Below are 18894 nucleotides of genomic sequence, written 5' to 3'. Positions count from 1 at the left end.
TTTTTTTTTTTTTTACTGTTTACCTTTAACACAATGGTCCCGAAATCAACTTCAGATCTATCCGTCAATTATAAGGTTTTTTTTTTTGTTTGTTGGTTTTAGGCAATTCTTTGAAAAAAAAAAAAAAAAACAGTTTAGTTTTTAATACGGCAAACACAAAATATCCAACATTTGCCCCAATAAAATATCTCAAAGTGGAATATTTAATGTGACTTAATTGGAACCTTGAATTGGTCAATAATTCATAATTGATTTTGATTCACTATTTTTTTTTTTTAAAGAAAGGAACAGCCTGCATGGCAGCTTTGTGTTATTAGAGTAAACATTGCAAGATGTTCTTGTTACATGTCACCTGTTTGCTCATTTATACCACTTTTTATGTTTTTAAGTTTTTTCCATAGTGTTTTTAAAATGTGCCATGGGGCCGTTAAAAAATGACACCCCTGGATTATATGCATCAAGTGTTCATTCTAAGGTGATGCAAAATATCCAGATATATATGCTGTATCGTGACAGGGTCTAAAAATAACAATATTAAAAAAAGGTCATATCGCCCAATCCTAGTCCTTTATCACAGCGACACGTATGACAAAACAAATCAGTGGTATTCAGTGAGGCAGGGGTGCCCATTACGTCGATCGCGAGCTACCAGTCGACCGCGGGGGGTGTGTCAGTCGATCTCCAGCCAGGCTTTAAAAAAAATAGACCTAAAAATGAGTGATCATCAATCTTCACCAAGACGTCACTTAAATGACATTCACGGTACCGGAGGGTCTTGTGAGATGACGCTGGCTGCTGCAAGATCATTATTATGAAAATATGACCGAGAGGAAGGCGAGAAACACTTTTTATTTCAACAGACTCTCGCGCCGTACCTTCCGTCAAAACTCTAAAGGCCGACTGCACATTTCCTATCTTCACAATAAAAGCCCTGCTTCATGCTGCCTGCGCTAACTAAATACAGAATCTCGGAAAACTGGCGTGCACAAGCGATCCCTCAGAAAGCTGGCGTGCACATCACTTGTGCACGCCAGCTTTCTGAGACTCTTATTTTGTTAGCGCAGGCAGCATGAAGCAGGGCTTTTATTGTGAAGATAGGAAATGTGCAGTCGGCCTTTAGAGTTTTGACGGAAGGGACGGCGCGAAAGTCTGTTGAAATAAAAAGTGTTTCTCGCCTTCCTCTCTGTCATTTTTTTATAATAATGAACTGGCAGCAGCCAGCGTCATCTCACAAGACCCTCGTGTGCCGTGAATGTCAATCAAGCAAGCTACGGAATTTGCCGCCAATGTTTTTGTGTATGGAAGCTGGATGAATTAGATGCCAAAAACCGACCACTTTCATGTGGTATTGTACAGAAAGGACAACTTTTTTTCTCCTCCATTTGAAAATGTGGGCGTTATCATCATTACTGTCTGATTCCAATCAATGCAAGTCATCAGAATCAGGTAATACACCAACTTATATTCTTGTCTTCGTGAAAGAAAGACATCTATATGTGTTACACATGCTTGTATTATCATTAAAAACATTTAACTTGTTTACAAAAATGTCTCTTTCATAAATAAATACATATAAATGATATATATAAATGAGGTAGATCCCCTCGAGTTGCTCAATTGAAAAGTAGCTCGCCTGCAGAAAAAGTGTGGGCACCCCTGCAGTGAGGTAAGATGAATGAAATGCGCTGTGGAATGAGGTGAAATCTAATGAGAAAAAGTGGCAATGTTGACACAAAGCTCCCATGCAGGCAGTTTTTTTTGTTCCTTTTCTCTTTATTTTCTTTTTTTTTTCCCCATTGCTCAAAAAAAAAGGACAAAATTAATTAATACTTAAAAATGATCACTTTAAAATGTTTTATGTGGAAAAAATATTGCATATGTTGAGTGGCTGCCATATAAAAACATCAACGTTCTGACAAAAGAGCATAAAACAAACAAAATAATAGTTCAAACGTAAAATCGACAGATATATCGGAAGTTTATCTTGAAATTGAAGTGTTAAAAGTAAAAAAAAAACTAATAAAAATGCATTACTTTTTGAGTGGGGAAACTTTCGGATCTCAAATATATTTAGTAGGATTTTATTTAACTTTTCGCTGTGATTACTCAAAAATATTAAATAATTGAAATCAATGGTGTCCTGCATTATTGATCTTTGAGGGCTTTAAAGGCCTACTGAAATGAAATTTTCTTATTTAAACGGGGATAGCAGGTCCATTCTATGTGTCATACTTGATCATTTCGCCATATTGCCATATTTTTGCTGAAAGGATTTAGTAGAGAACATCTACGATAAAGTTTGCAATGTTTGGTTGCTAATAAAAAAAGCCTTGGCTGTACCGGAAGTAGCAGACGATGTGCGCGTGACGTCACGGGTTGTGGAGCTACTCACATCCGAACATTGTTTACAATCATGGCCACCAGCAGCGAGAGCGATTCGGACCGAGAAAGGGACAATTTCCCCATTAATTTGAGCGAGGAAGAAAGATTTGTGGATGAGGAAAGTGAGAGTGAAGGACTAGAAAAAGAAAAAAAAGACGAGGGCAGTGGGAGCGATTCAGATGTTATTAGACACATTTACTAGGATAATTCTGGAAAATCCCTTATTGTGTTACTAGTGTTTTAGTGAGATTATATAGTCGTACCTGAACGTCGGAGGGGTGTGGTGACCGCCAGTGTCTTCGATGGGAGCCGCATTTCTCGATGAGGCAAGGCAGCCGGGCTGAGATTAATTTTTTGCCCCCTCCTCCACGGTGGAAGCATCCGACGGTCGGGGGCGGCCGTTGGGAGGAGGCAAGAGAGTCCGCAGCTGCACGACGCAAGCTCTCCGCTCATAACTATGTTCAAACTGCTTCCACAGTGGAGTGTTTTAAGTCTTGTCTTAAGACCCACTTTCATTCTTTGGCTTTTAACACTACGTGAGTTGTGTGGTCCTCTGTTGTCCTCTGTGTTTTTATACACTTTGATTTCTATTTTACTGTTTTAATTGATTTTACCCTTTAAAATAGTTTTTAATCATATTTGTTTTTATATTGTTTTTTTTTTTATATTGGTTTTATATTCAGTCATTGGTGGAGCATAATATTGTTTGTTTTTTAATATTGTTTTTAACATGGCTGTGCAGCACTTTGGAAACGGTATTGTTGTTTAAATGTGCTATATAAATAAAGTGGATTGGATTGGTAAGAGCCGACTTAATACCACCATTTCCTCACCGAAACCTGCTGGTTGACAAGTGGTAGGGAACCATGTTCGCTTGACCGCTCTGTTCCATAGTAAAGCTTCACCATCAGCTTTCAGGAATGTAAACAAGGAAACACCGGCTGTGTTTGTGTTGCTAAAGGCGGCTGCAATACACCGCTTCCCACCTACAGCTTTCTTCTTTGACGTCTCCATTATTAATTGAACAAATTGCAAAAGATTCAGCAACACAGATGTCCGGCATACTGTGTAATTATGCGATTAAAGCAGACGACTTATAGATGGGATCGGTGCGGGATCAAAATATCCGCTACCATGCGTGACGTCACGCGCACGTGTCATCATTCCGGGACGTTTTCAACAGGATACTCTGCGGGAAATTTAAAATTGCAATTTAGTAAACTAAAGCGGCCGTATTGGCATGTGTTGCAATTTTAATATTTCATCATTGATATATAAACTATCAGACTGTGTGGTCGCTAGTAGTGGCTTTCAGTAGGCCTTTAAATGCTTAATAAAGGAACTCTCCTGAAGGAATCAATAAAGTACTATCTATCTATCTAAATACTTTTTTACTATAAAAAACAAAGTTGTCTTTGACAGAAAAGGCATAAAACCTTATTTGTTTTACTTTATATCAACCTCAAGTTGATATAGAGATTTACTGTAAGCATTAAATAAAAAACAATAATAATAATTTCACTTATTTTTAACATTTTAGTGACTGAGACCCTCTATTCTCCCCAGGAGCCCTAAGGATTAAAAAAAATAAAAAAATCCATATATTTTGTTATGGTTTGAAAATGAAAAATATCAAAACGGCCCCCGCATGCTTCAATTTATCCGTGTGCAGCCCTCTGTGGAAAAAGTTTGGACACCCCTGTGCTAAATGAATGGCACTGAGTGGAGCGGATCACCACTCCAAGATGGCGGCCCGAGTCTCGTTAGCGCCAGTAGGCATTAGCACTCTATTTACATGTACCCTTGTAACATGTCTTTGGGCTGAACAGTTTGAAGTTAAAACGCTTTGAGTCGGGTGAAAAATGTAGAACGGGCCAAAATCTGGAGAAGAAGAAGTTGAATAATAATAAATAGACTAATTTTGGTGTAGAAAAGCTAACATTTTAGTAGTGGTATCAGAGACTTAAAGGCCTACTGAAAGCCACTACTAGCGACCACGCAGTCTGATAGTTTATATATCAATGATGAAATATTAACATTGCAACACATGCCAATACGGCCGATTTAGTTTACTAAATTGCAATTTTAAATTTTGCGCAAAGTATCGTCGCGGAATGATGACACGTGCGTTGTAGCGGACATTTTGATCCCGCACCGTTTCCATCTATAAGTCGTCTGCTTTAATCGCATAATTACACAGTATTCTGGACATCTGTGTTGCTGAATCTTTTGCAATTAGTTCACTTAATAATGGAGACGTCAAAGAAGAAAGCTGTAGGTGGGAAGCGGTGTATTGCGGCCGTCTTTAGCAACACAAACACAGCCGGTGCTTCCTTGTTTACATTCCCGAAAGATGATGATGAAGCTTTACTATGGAACAGCGCGGTCAAGCGGACATGGTTCCCTACCACTTGTCAACCGGCAGGTTTGGGTGAGAAAATGGTGGCAATAAGTCGGCTCTTACCATAGTTATGAGCGGAGAGCTTGCGTCGTGCCTCGCTGCCCCCGACCGTCAGATGCTTCCACCGTGGAGGAGAAGGAAAAAAAAATCTCAGCCCGGCTGCCTTGCCTCGTCGAGAAACGTGGCTTCCATCGAAGACACTGGTGGTCACCACACCCCTCCGACTTTGAAGTACAACTATATAATCTCACTAAAACACTAATAACACAATAAACAGATAAGGGATTCTAGAGAATTATCCTAGTAAATCTGTCTAATAACAACTGAATCGCTCCTATTATATAGTCTTCTCAACATTAAGGGTTGGAATTGGGGGTTAAATCACCACAAATTATTCCCGGGCACGGCCACCGCGATGAGTTGGCGACTTGTCATGGGTGTACCCCGCCTTCCGCCCGATTGTAGCTGAGATAGTCGCCAGCGCCCCCCGCAACCCCAAAAGGGAATAAGCGGTAGAAAATGGATTGACGGCCACCGCTGCTCCCCTCACCTCCAAGGGGGTGATGAAGGATTTGTCAAATGCAGAGAATAATTTCGCCACATATAGTATGTGTGAGACAATCATTGGAATTTTAACTTTTTATTTTTTTCTAGTCCTTCACTCTCACTTTCCTCATCCACGAATCTTTCATCCTCGCTCCAATTAATGGGGAAATCGTCGCTATCTCGGTGCGAATCGCTCTCGCTGCTGGTGGCCATGATTGTAAACAATGTTCAGATGTGAGGAGCTCCGCAACCCGTGACGTCACGCGCACATCGTCTGCTACTTCCGGTACAGGCAAGGCTTTTTTTATTAGCGACCAAAAGTTGCGAACGTTATCGTGGATGTTCTCTACTAAATCCTTTCAGCAAAAATATGGCAATATCGCGAAATTATCAAGTATGACATATAGAATGGAGCTGCTATCCCCGTTTAAATAAGAACATCTCGTTTCAGTATATCTTTAACATTTTAGTAGCGGTATCAGTATACTGGAAGATTGGTACAGTATCATCCCAAATGTAAAAGTTTTCGCTACTCACTGTGTCCTTCGGCGAGGAAATAACGTCGTAGTTCCGCAGGTGTTCCTCGTTGCTACTAACGATCTTTGTAGAGCAAATGGCGAAGTATGAGGAGCTAATGTTTCTTCTGCCGCTCTTTTGTTGCCGCCTAACTACTTCTTACTTCTCTCGCTCCACTTTGGGTTAAAAAAAGAACACTGACTTCTCTAAAGAAAAGAAATTAAAATAATCCTGCTCATGAAATATTTAGTTACATTTTCTTGTAGCGAGGAACACGGACCGTAAAGTGCCGACAGGTCGTCAGGTGTGTGGAGTTACTGACAACTGAGGTGTGCGATGAAACCAACCGGAAGTACAACCACATTAAGAGCACCGGGACCGGAAGTGAGGGCAAACAGGAGAAAATACAAACTTTTTTTTTTTTTTTTTTTTAAATCGAACCACAAACATACATTTATAATTCACTCAATGGTCAAGGCACTTTCAACAACAAGGAAAGAAAATACAAGCGTTAATAGGATTATTTTGATTTATTTATAAAATGGTCCCGGCTCAACAAGAATAATTAATTAAAATGGTATTCTAAATAGGGCGGTATGGTGGTTAAGGCATTTGCCTCACAATACGAAGGTCCTGAGTTCAATCCCGGGCTCCTCCTGTGTGGCATTTGCATGTTCTCCCCGTGACTGCTTGGGTTCCCTCCGGGTACTCTGGCTTCCTCCCACCTCCAAAGACATGCACCTGGAGATAGGCTCCTCCCACCTCCAAAGACATGCACATGCGGATAGGCCCCTCCCACCTCCAAAGACATGCACCTGGGGATAGGCCCCTCCCACCTCCAAAGACATGCACCTGGGGATAGGCCCCTCCCACCTCCAAAGGCTTGCACCTGGGGATAGGCCCCTCCCACCTCATAAGACATGCACCTGGGGATAGGCCCCTCCCACCTCCAAAGACATGCACCTGGGGATAGGCCCCTCCCACCTCCAAAGACATGCCCCTAGGGATAGGCCCCTCCCACCTCCAAAGACATGCACCTGGGGATAAGCCCCTCCCACCTCCAAAGACATGCACCTGGGGATAGGCTCCTCCCACCTCCAAACACATGCGCCTTGGGATAGGCCCCTCCCACCTCCAAAGACATGCACCTGGGGATAGGCCCCTCCCACCTCCAAAGACATGCACCTGGGGATAGGCCCCTCCCACCTCCAAAGACATGCACCTGGGGATAGGCCCCTCCCACCTCCAAAGACATGCACCTGGAGATAGGTTGATTGGCAACACTAAATGGTTCCTAGTGTGTGAATGTTGTCTATCTGTGTTGACCCTGCGATCAGGCGGCGACTTGTCCAGGGTGTACGGCGCCTTCCGCCCGAATGCAGCTGAGATAGGCTCCAGCATCCCCCGCCACCACAAAAGGGACAAGCGGTAGGAAATGGACGGATTGGATACAGATAGAGTATTAAATATTAATAAATAATCATAATTTAAAAAAATTAATAAATACAAAAAAAGACAAAAAGGGTTATCTAAATCAGTGGTCCCCAACCGCCGGGCCGCGGCTTGATTGGTACCGGGCCGCAGAATATATTTTAATATTTATTTATTTATTATTATTTGTTTTATTAAATCAACATACAAAACACAAGATACACGTACAATTAGTGCACCAACCCCAAAAAACTCCCTTTTTCATGATTTTACGCGCCTTCAAACAACCCCTGCGCTAATTTTCCTAAAAAACTTCATTTTTGCCTCTTTGAGCTGTAATTTGACCCCCTTAAAATGCTTCAAAGTGCAAGTTAAAGCTCTACTATACAAAGCGAAAGCCATTTATCAACAACATCCAGAAACGCCGATCTGTAATTTGACCCCCTTAACATGCTTCAAAATTCACAAAATTTTACACACACATCAGGATTGGCGAAAATTGCCATCCAATAAAAAAACAATCCCTAAAAATCTAAATTGCGCTCTAGCGCCCCCTAGGAAAAAACACAGACAAATCTGCTTGTAACTTCTGTTAGGAATGTCGTAGAGACATGAAACAAAAACTTCTATGTAGGTCTGACTTAGACCAGGGCTTGGGTCACAGGGGCAGCAGCCAAAGGCGGACCCGACCAACGCTGCTTGCAGCTTTAATTATTTGTTTTATTAAATCAACATAAAAAACACAAGATACACGTACAATTAGTGCACCAACCCCAAAAAACTCCCTTTTTCATGATTTTACACGCCTTCAAACAACCCCTGCGCTAATTTTCCTAAAAAATTTCATTTTTGCCTCTTTGAGCTGTAATTTGACCCCCTTAAAATGCTTCAAAGTGCAAGTTAAAACTCTGCTATGCAAAGCGAAAGCCATTTATCAACAACATCCAGAAACGCCGATCTGTAATTTGACCCCCTTAACATGCTTCAAAATTCACCAAATTTTACACACACATCAGGACTGGCGAAAATTGCCATCTAATAAAAAACCAATCCCTAAAAATCAAAATTGTGCTCTAGCGCCCCCTAGGAAAAAACACAGACAAATCTGCTTGTAACTTCTGTTAGGAATGTCGTAGAGACATGAAACAAAAACTTCTATGTAGGTCTGACTTAGACCAGGGCTTGGGTCGCGGGGGCAGCAGCCAAAGGCGGACCCGACCAACGCTGCTTGCAGCTTTAATTATTATTTGTTTTATTAAATCAACATAAAAACACAAGATACACGTATAATTATATATAATATAATATAATTATAATAATCCTGGGTCCCGACTCTGGACGGCCGGTGCTTCGTCCGTGGTCGTCGGGCCGGGCCCCCTCCACAAGGGAGGGGGGAGAGGGGAGGGGGGGGGGAGAGGCGGCAGATCGGCTGGTCTAGGGGGGAGGTCTGTTTGGAGGCTGGAGTGTACGGATGAGTTTTGGGGTGGGACTTGGATGCTTCTACTGAGGTGGTATCTCGGGCTGTTGCCGGGGGGGCATTCCAGAGTGCTGGAGCCCGAACGGGGGGCGCTCCGTGGCCTGTAGACTTTTTATCACTGGTGGGCCGGAGTCCTTTGGGCGCAGGTTTCTTGCCGGGACATGTGGGGCAATACAATCGGCAAGATAACAGCCTCAAGTCTTTTGAAGATGATGCCACAAGTTTGGCACACCTATCTTTGGGCAGTTTCGCCCAATCGTCTTTGTAGTACTGCTCAAGCTCCATCAGGTTGGATGGGAAGCATTGGATTTCATCCAGGATGTCTCTGTCCATTGCTGCATTCATCTTATTCTAGTCAGGGAGGTGACCAAGAACATGATGGTCAGTCTGTCAGAACTACAGCATTCCTCTGTGTAGAGAGGAACCTTCCAGATAGACAACTATCTTTGTAGAATTCCACCAACCAGGCCTGTATGGTAGAGTGGCCAGACGGAAGCCATTTCTTGGTAAAAAGTTTGCTGAAACGCACCTGAAATATTCAGACCATGAGAAACAAAATTATCGGGTCTGAAGAGACAAAGATTGAACTCATTGTTGTGAATGCTGGGCATCATGTTTGAAGGAAACCAGGCACCGCTCATCACCACGCCAATACCATCCCTACAGTGAAGCATGGTGGTGGTAGCAGTCTTAAAAGACTTAACCTCGATCCTGACCTCATGGTAAACTACCGACCGGTGTCTCACCTTCCCTTTATTTCGAAAATCCTCGAAAAAATTGTTGCAGAGCAGCTAAATGAACACTTAGCGTCTAACAATCTATGTGAAACCTTTCAATCCGGTTTCAGGGCAAATCACTCGACTGAGACAGCCCTCGCAAAATTGACTAATGATCTATTGCTAACGATGGACTCTGATGTGTCATCTATGTTGCTGCTCCTCGATCTTAGCGCTGCTTTCGATACCGTCGATCATAATATTTTATTAGAGCGTATCAAAACACGAATTTGTTATGTCAGACTCAGCCCTGTCTTGGTTTAACTCTTATCTTGGCATCGTATTCAAAAATACTTGAGGCTGTAATTGCTGCCAAAGGCCCGTCAACAAAGTTTTGAAACATTTTTCTTTAAGTATTAGTACATTTGCAAATTAGATTTTTTTTTTTTTTTAATTTGCAAATAAAAAAAACAATTTTTCACATTGTGTGTAGAATTTTAAAGACAAAATGAATGTATTCTATTTCGGAATCAGTGTTAATTCTGACAGCCGTTTTTTATTTTGTTTTTGTTAGTCTTTTGACGAAAATGTATTCTAGTTTTAGTCCTATTTTTGTCATCCGAATTGATTTAGTTTTAGTTGAAAAAATTCCTAAACGTTTTAGTCGACTAAAATAACCCTACATTTTTCATCCATCCATCCATTTTTTACCGCTTGTCCCGTTCAGGGTTGAGGGGGGTGCTGGAGCCTATCTCAGCTGCATTCAGGCGGAAGGCGGGGTTAAATTTTGTCGACTAAAATACAAAGTATAGTGGATAATGCATCTTTGAAGTTGTCTTGTAAGCATTTTTAATAATTATTATTGCAGAGCATCTCAAAAACTAAATTCACAACAAGACCTGCACTCCATTATTATTTCAAAAAGTACATTTCACACTAAACTTTATTGTGTTATTGTTTTAGCAGATCTGTAGCTTTTCCCCCCCTAAATGTTAACTAATACATGACTAAAATGGTTCCATTAAGAAACCAGTTTTATTCTCGATTTGCAGGCAAGGTCCCCTATGGCGTACAACAAAATAAGTAGTAGAGTAGGCAGTCTTGCTCTTTTTCAACTGTCTTTAATAGTAACAGCAATTCAGTAAAGTATAATTTATTTGTAAATACTAGTTTTGGCCTACTTAGATGTCCTGATGATTAGCCTGCAGAAGACACTTCAAGTTGGTTGTATTTTTACCAGAGAAAATATAAAAATAAAATATGTCCATATATGAGTTTATAAAGTTCAGGAATTGGTTTTTATATCCTTTAATTTAAAAGAGTAATAATAATAATCTTTGGTCGTGTTGTTGCCGTCATTATTACTACTTTTTATCATTACATCCCTACAATATACCATATATTTCGGACTGTAAGGCGCACTTAAAATATTTTTTTCCCCTCAAATCGACAGTGCGCCTAATGTAAGGAATAAGTTTGGTTGAGATTACTCACCTCGAAGCTATTTTATTTGGTACATGGTGTAATGATAAGTGTGACCAGTAGTCAAACATAAATAAATGTAGACAGCAGTATGATGGCAATATGTCTCCAATAAACAACACCAACATTTTAAATGTTCCATTGAAAATATAGAACATTCCACATGGCGCTCAAAAATGTATCAAAATGTTTTAATGCGACTTTGGTAAGCTATGAAGCCACACCGCTGGAAGGATTGTCGGCGCGGTAAACATACAAGTATTATTATGGTGTGTGTGTATAAGGTAAGACATATTATCTGGCGTTTTGTTGCGCAATATTATGCAAAAGCAACTTTTCTTACCTTTTGGTACCTGCTGATCTGTATTTAGGATCCGTATAAGTTCTGAAAAATTGCAGACGTACGCAAGTCAATAAGCTTCTTCTTTTGGGGACGGCGTGGCGCAGTGGGAGAGTGGCCGTGCGCAACCCGAGGGTCCCTGGTTCAATCCCCACCTAGTACCAACCTCGTCACGTCCATTGTGTCCTGAGCAAGACACTTCACCCTTGCTCCTGATGGGTGCTGGTTAGCGCCTTGCATGGCAGCTCCCTCCATCAGTGTGTGAATGTGTGTGTGAATGGGTAAATGTGGAAGTAGTGTCAAAGCGCTTTGAGTACCTTGAAGGTAGAAAAGCGCTATACAAGTACAACCCATTTATTTATTTATTTATTATAATTAGTGCACCAACCCCAAAAACCTCCCTTTTTCATGACAAAAAAAATAATAATAATAATTAAAATAAAAAAATAAAAACGCCAAGCCGCGGAACAAACTATCAAGAATTGACTGGTCCGCAGCTACAAAAAGGTTGGGGACCACTGATCTAAATCACTTTAAATGTTTGAAACAAAGATATTAATTTAAGGGCTTTTGTACTCTTAATCACTCTCCAAGATTTGATTGATGATTGTTAAACCATTAAGCCAATTAGAAAATATAGGCCTTACTTTCATGAATCGACATTTATGTAGAAAAAAAAATGTTGCCTGGAGCATCAAACCTTAAAATCGTTTTTAATCATATTTATTTTATATTGGTTTTATGTTTATTTATTTTTTGTTTTTATTCAGTCATTGGTGGAGCTCAGGATAGTATTTGAATGTTGTTTTTAATATTGTTGGAAACATTTAGTTGTTTAAGTGTGCTATATAAATAAAATGGATTGAATTGGATAAAGTGTAAGTTTGCAGCCAGTTCAGTCCGGCTCTCAGTGAGCGGCAAGCGTCATTCCCGCAGGTTCGATATCTTCAGGTGACAGGGAGCACTACAAATTAATGTGGTGAGAAAACAAGATGACAATCATTTTCTACACCTCACCAAGGATAAGGCCTAAAATGATCAACAATGTATATCATTATTATATATATATATATATCACTATATATTATTTGGCATATATCTAACAGAACCATTTAAAAAATGGAGTACCAAGGCTGTTAATTTAGCAGTAAAGTATTGTATTATTTTCTCAAAACTACTTGTTTCTTTACTGTTGACATCTTGTTGTTGCGACAATGTTCTGTCTGCCCTTCTCTTCTTCTTCTTTTGGATACTTTACATTAGTTTTGGACGATACGGCACATTTAGGTACAGATCCGATACCAAGAAGTTAGCGTGGCAGAATTGGTCACATCAACGTGGATACTTAAAATGTTCAGGATCATTAAATGATTCCATTTTTGATTACAACTGTAATTGGACAAAAACACAGGAGGGCGGTTTAACGATATCAATTAATATTAATTTCCTTATTTATTTTTATTACATAAGAAATTTATAATAGTCAATAATACTACGAAAACTCTGGCAAAAAAGTAAAATTTTTTTCTTTTATTAAATACATGTATTTTAACTTCATTAACTGAATTGTTTTGTTTATTTTTTTTAATAAATACATTTATTTTAACATTAACTGAATTTTTGAAATTGTTTAATTTTTTTTTATCAAATACGTTCATTTTAACTGAATTATTTTAATTGCTTATTTTTATTGTTTTTATTAATAAATACATATAATTTAACTTTATTAACTGAATTGTTTTAATTGTTTATGTAAATATTTTCTAAATTAAAAAAATTAATTCATTTTAACTTTTTCAACTGAATTTTTGAAATTGTTTTCTTTTTTTTATTAAATACATTTATTTTAACTTCATTAACTGAATTGTTTTGTTTATTTATTGTTTTATTAATAGATACATTCATTTTAACTTATATACATACACATATATATAAATATATATATATACACATATATATATATTTATACATATATATATATATACACATACATATATTATATATGTATATATATATACATATATATTATATATATACATACATATATATACATACATACATATATATTATATATATACATACATACATATTATATATATACATACATATATTATATATATACATACCTATATATATAAATATATATATGTATATATACATACATACATATATACACATATATATACACATATATATACACATATATATATATATAGACATATATATATACATACATATATATACACATATATATACACACATATATATATACACATATATATATACACATATATATGTATATATATATACATATATATATGTATGTACATATATATATACATATATATATACATATATATACATACATAGATATATGTATATATATATATATATATATATATATATTTATACATATATATATACACATATATATATATACATATATATATACATACATATATATATATATATCTTTTCTTTTATTAATGCTTTTTTTCTTAAGCATTTTGCTAAAAAAAAAACATGTTATACTACATAAAATCACAAATGTATTGCTTTTTCCTTGCATACTTTTGTAAATTAAATCAATTCGACTTTATTTTACTGTACCCCTTTTTTTTGGTGAAGACATTTCCAGTAAAGACTTGATGGTGATTAGATCGAATGATCATGTTTTTGTATGACTTATTATTTTGATTATGTTTTTGACACTGTTACTTTTAACAGGAACTGTCTCCAATTATGCAGGATATGTTGTTTGTATTGATGCTCAGCTCCTATCCCCCCCCCCCCCCCCCCCCACACACACACACACGACATTTGTTCCAGCCAGCACAGCAAATTAGCAGCAAAACAACAACAACAACGTTCTCAAGGTGGCGTCTGTAAAGTTTATCCAACACATTTAATTAGTCGTCTTCATCTCGGGAGCGACTGCACATTAGCGACATCGTGGAGATGAAATAGCAGCGAGATAAGCAATTAACTGGCGACGTGTCTGCGTGTAATCCTGCTCTGTGCATCGTGAAACGGACCAAACATCATTAGCCACACATTTGTTTAGGAGATATGGTTTGTTTCCCCTCAAAATTAACATAATAACTAAATAAATACAAATTAAAATAAATGAAATTCCCGTGGACATTTTTAACGGGCCTGCTATCTGTTCCCTAGAAAGGACTGCAAGCCAGTCTCGTATCAGTGTTTATGTCCAGAATCAGCCAGCTGACTGCCACGCCCGAACATCGAGTACTATGACGCGGACAGAGCAGAGACAAGGCGATATCACGACTGTCAGCACATTTGCATTTTTGTATAATCATATATTGTGTCTAACTGGAGCTGTCGATATTACCTTCCCTTCCCTCAGCGACTGCTTCAGTGATGTAACCAGGGACCTCCCAAATAAATCGAGGAAGCACGTGGGCTGGACTTTAGAACGTAGTTTAGAACTGTAACTGAGAGTCCAGCCCAAACGTCTCTCCTCAATTGAGCAAAATTGAACGCCGTCTCTGCATGATTCCTTGCTTCTTGTCTGTTTAATAAATGTCATCAGTGTCTGAACCTGACACATTACGGGGTATTGTGTGCAGAATTTTGAGGACAACAAATGAAAGTACCCTATTTTGGAACAAAATGTGGAAAAGGTTGTGAAAGAAGAAGTGTCGGTCTAAATCCTTTTGGCCACATATGCGGTCCTCTCCAAGGTTTCTCATAGCCACTGTCACCGACGTCCCACTGGAGTGAGTTTTTCCTTGCCCTTATGTGTGCTCTGTACCGAGGATGTCGTTGTGGCTTGTGCAGCCCTTTGAGACACTTGTGATTTAGGGCTGTATAAATAAACATTGATTGATTGATTGATATTGTGTCTAACTGGAGCTGTCGATATTACCCCCCCCCCCCCCCCCTTCCCCTCCACGACAGCTTCAGTGATGTAACCAGGGACCTCCCAAATAAATCGAGGAAGCACGTGGGCTGGACTTTAGAACGTAGTTTAGATCTGTAACTGAGAGTCCAGCCCAAACGTCTCTCCTCAATTGAGCAAAATTGAACTTTGTCTCTGCATGATTCCTTGCTTCTTGTCTGTTTGATAGATGTCATCAGTGTCTGAACCTGACACATTACGGGGTATTGTGAGCAGAATTTTGAGGACAAAAAATGAATGTACCCTATTTTGGCACAAAATGTGGAAAAGGTTGTGAAAGAAGAAGTGTGAGCCGAAATCCTTTTGTCCAGATATGCGGTCCTCTCCAAGGTTTCTCATAGCCACTGTCACCGACGTCCCACTGGGGTGAGTTTTTCCTTGCCCTTATGTGTGCTCTGTACCGAAGATGTCGTTGTGGCTTGTGCAGCCCTTTGAGACACTTGTGATTTAGGGCTGTATAAATAAACATTGATTGCTTGATATTGTGTCTAACTGGAGCTGTCGAGAATACCCTCCCCTTCCCTCAGCGACAGCTTCAGTGATGTAACCAGGGACCTCCCAAATAAATCGAGGAACACGTGGGCTGGACTTTAGAACGTAGTTTAGAACTGTAACTGAGAGTCCAGCCCAAACGTCTCTCCTCAATTGAGCAAAATTGAACGCCGTCTCTGCATGATTCCTTGCTTCTTGTCTGTTTAATAGATGTCATCAGTGTCTGACGGGGTATTGTGTGCAAAATTTTGAGGACAAAAAATGAATGTACCCTATTTTGGAACAAACTGTGGAAAAGGTTGTGAAAAAAGAAGTGTCAGCCTAAATCCTTTTGTCTCCCCGGCGCTGTTTGCACTTCATTGTTGGAAGACGAAGGACGCCTGCAACTTTTCTCCGAGTCGTCCTTCGTCCGCTCGTCTTCCCGCGCCCACGCCGTCACGTCGGAGATGTTGGAACAGCCGAACTCCAGGAGACTTTGGACGTCGTGCATGACTCATGCTGCACGTCTCACACAGTCACCGCCTCTCACCCTCAAGTCTCCAATCAGTACTTGAGCAAGGGGAGTATTGTGAAAGCCACATTTTCTAAAGGAGACTTCACTTCTTCACAATTCCCTTTCTAAAAGCTGCCATCTTGTCACTGTTGAGTAGCGTTAGCCAGCAGAAGTTACTTTTAAAAAAAAAAAAATCTACTCCTGGATGTTGTGCAAGCAGTGCAAAAAGCACTGAGTCTTCATCTAACCCTTTGTACTGAAGGAAAGTTGCACAAGGGCAAGAAGTGTACTCCCAGCAGGTCACCTGCTGGTCCTGGAGGAGGTAGATACTGTTTGTCCAAAAGTATGTAGCCACCCTTCCAAATGACGAAAATCCGGTGTCCTGGTGTATCAAATCAAGCACGTAGGCATGTTTCTACAAACTTTTGTGAGAGAATGGGCCACTTTCAGTGATTTCCAGCGTGGAACTCTCATAGGAAATGTCCTCGCTCCTAAATATTCCAAAGACAACTTTACTATAAGAAAAGTGAAGTTTGGGGAACAACAGCAACCAAGTGGTAGGCCACGTAAACTGACAAGAGAGGGGTCAGGGTGTAGTGCCAAGACTTTCTGCACAGTCGGTCGCTACTGAGCTGGGTTTCGAGAACGCTACATTTCGGACTGCATTGTGCCGAGTGTGAAATTTGGTGGAGGAGGAATTATGGTGTGGGGTTGTTTTTCCAGGAGTTGGGCTTGGGCCCTTAGTTCCAGTGAAATGAACTTTAATGGCTTCAGGGTACCAAAACATTTCGGACAATTCCATGCTCATACCCATGTGGAGCGGGTTCCTAAATATTCCAAAGTCAACTTTACTATAAGAAAAGTAAAGAGTTTGGGGAACAACAGCAACCAAGTGGTAGGCCACGTAAACTGACAGAGAGGGGTCAGCGCATAGTGCAAAGACTTTCTGCACAGTCGGTTGCTACAGAGCTGGGTTTGGAGGTTACCAGGAGAACGCTACATTTCGGACTGCATTGCGTCGAGTGTGAAATTTGGTGGAGGAGGAATTATGGTGTGGGGTTGTTTTTCCAGGAGTTGGGCTTGGTCCTTTAGTTAAAGTGAAAGGAACTTTGAATGCTCCAGGATACCAAAACATTTTTGGACAATTCCACGCTACCAAACTTGTGGGAACAGCCTGTAGCGGGGCCCCATCCTATTCCAACATGACTGTACACAAAGCAAGGTCCATAAAGACACGGACAAGAGTCTGGTGTGGATGCACTTGACCGGCCTGCACAGAGTCCTGACCCGAATTAGAATGGAGACTGTGCGTGACCTAATCAATGCACTTTTTTGGAAGAATGGTGGAAAATTCCAATAAAGACACTCTGCATCCTTGTGGACAGCCCCTTCCCAGAAGAGTTGAAGCTGTGATAGCTGCAAAAGGTGGACCCAGATCCTATTGGGTTAGGAATGGGATGGCACTATAAGTTCATATGCGAGTCAAGGCAGGAAATAAATAAAAAAGAAGACATGGTGTGGATGCACTTGACTGGCCTGCACAGAGTCCTGACCCAAACCCGACGGAACACCGTTGGGATGAATTAGAACGGAGACTGTTTGTGACCTAACCAATGCACTTTTTTGGAAGAATGGTGGAAAATTCATATAAACAAACTCCGCAACCTTGTGGACAGCCCTTCCCAGAAGAGTTGAAGCTGTAATAGCTGCAAAAGGTGGACCCAGATCCTATTGGGTTAGGAATGGGATGGCTGTACAAGTTCATATGTGAGTCAAGGCAGGAAATAAATAAAGAAGAAGACATGGTGTGGATGCACTTGACTGGCCTGCACAGAGTCCTGACCCGGACCCGAAGGAACACCATTGGGATGAATTCGGACGGAGACGGTTTGTGACCTAACCAATGCACTTTTTTGGAAGAATGGTGGAAAATTCTTATGAAAAAAACTCTGCAACCTTGTGGACAGCCTTCCCAGAAGAGTTAAAGCTGTAATAGCTGCAAAAGGTGGACCCAGATCCTATTGGGTTAGGAATGTGATGGCACTTCAAGTACATATGTGAGTCAAGGCAGGAAATAAATAAAGAAGAAGACATGGTGTGGATGCATGTGACTGGCCTGCACAGAGTCCTGACCCGAACCCGATGGAACACTATTGGGATGAATTAGAACGGAGACGGTTTGTGACCTAACCAACGCACTTTTTTTGAAAAAATGGTGGAAAATTCCTATGAAAAAACTCTGCAACCTTGTGGACAGCCTTCCCAGAAGAGTTGAAGCTGTAATAGCTGCAAAAGGTGGACCCACATCCTATTGAGTTAGAAATGGGATGGCACTACAAGTTCATATGTGAGTCAAGGCAGGAAATAAATAAAGAAGAAGAAAATGGTGTGGATGCACTTGACTGGCCTGCACAGAGTCCTGACCCGGACCCGAAGGAACACCATTGGGATGAATTCGGACGGAGACGGTTTGTGACCTAACCAATGCACTTTTTTGGAAGAATGGTGGAAAATTCTTATGAAAAAAACTCTGCAACCTTGTGAACAGCCTTCCCAGAAGAGTTAAAGCTGTAATAGCTGCAAAAGGTGGACCCAGATCCTATTGGGTTAGGAATGTGATGGCACTTCAAGTACATATGTGAGTCAAGGCAGGAAATAAATAAAGAAGAAGAAAATGGTGTGGATGCACTTGA

At 40.0% G+C, this 18894-nt stretch overlaps 1 long non-coding RNA gene across 1 annotated transcript in view; it reads right to left on the bottom strand.

Moving 5' to 3' along the window:
• Window positions 1-6194, bottom strand: part of LOC133540086 (uncharacterized) — a 250771-nt gene extending 244577 nt beyond the window's left edge. Inside the window, exon 1 of the long non-coding RNA XR_009803552.1 lies at window positions 5867-6194. This is a non-coding gene — a long non-coding RNA (uncharacterized LOC133540086). The remainder of the gene's footprint in view (window positions 1-5866) is intronic.
• Window positions 6195-18894: the final 12700 nt, after the last annotated feature.

The sequence above is a fragment of the Nerophis ophidion genome, linkage group LG21 (assembly GCF_033978795.1).
Source record: "Nerophis ophidion isolate RoL-2023_Sa linkage group LG21, RoL_Noph_v1.0, whole genome shotgun sequence".
NCBI lineage: Eukaryota > Metazoa > Chordata > Actinopteri > Syngnathiformes > Syngnathidae > Nerophis > Nerophis ophidion.
Note: the sequence above shows the minus strand (reverse complement) of the source record. Positions and strands in the feature narration are given on the sequence as shown.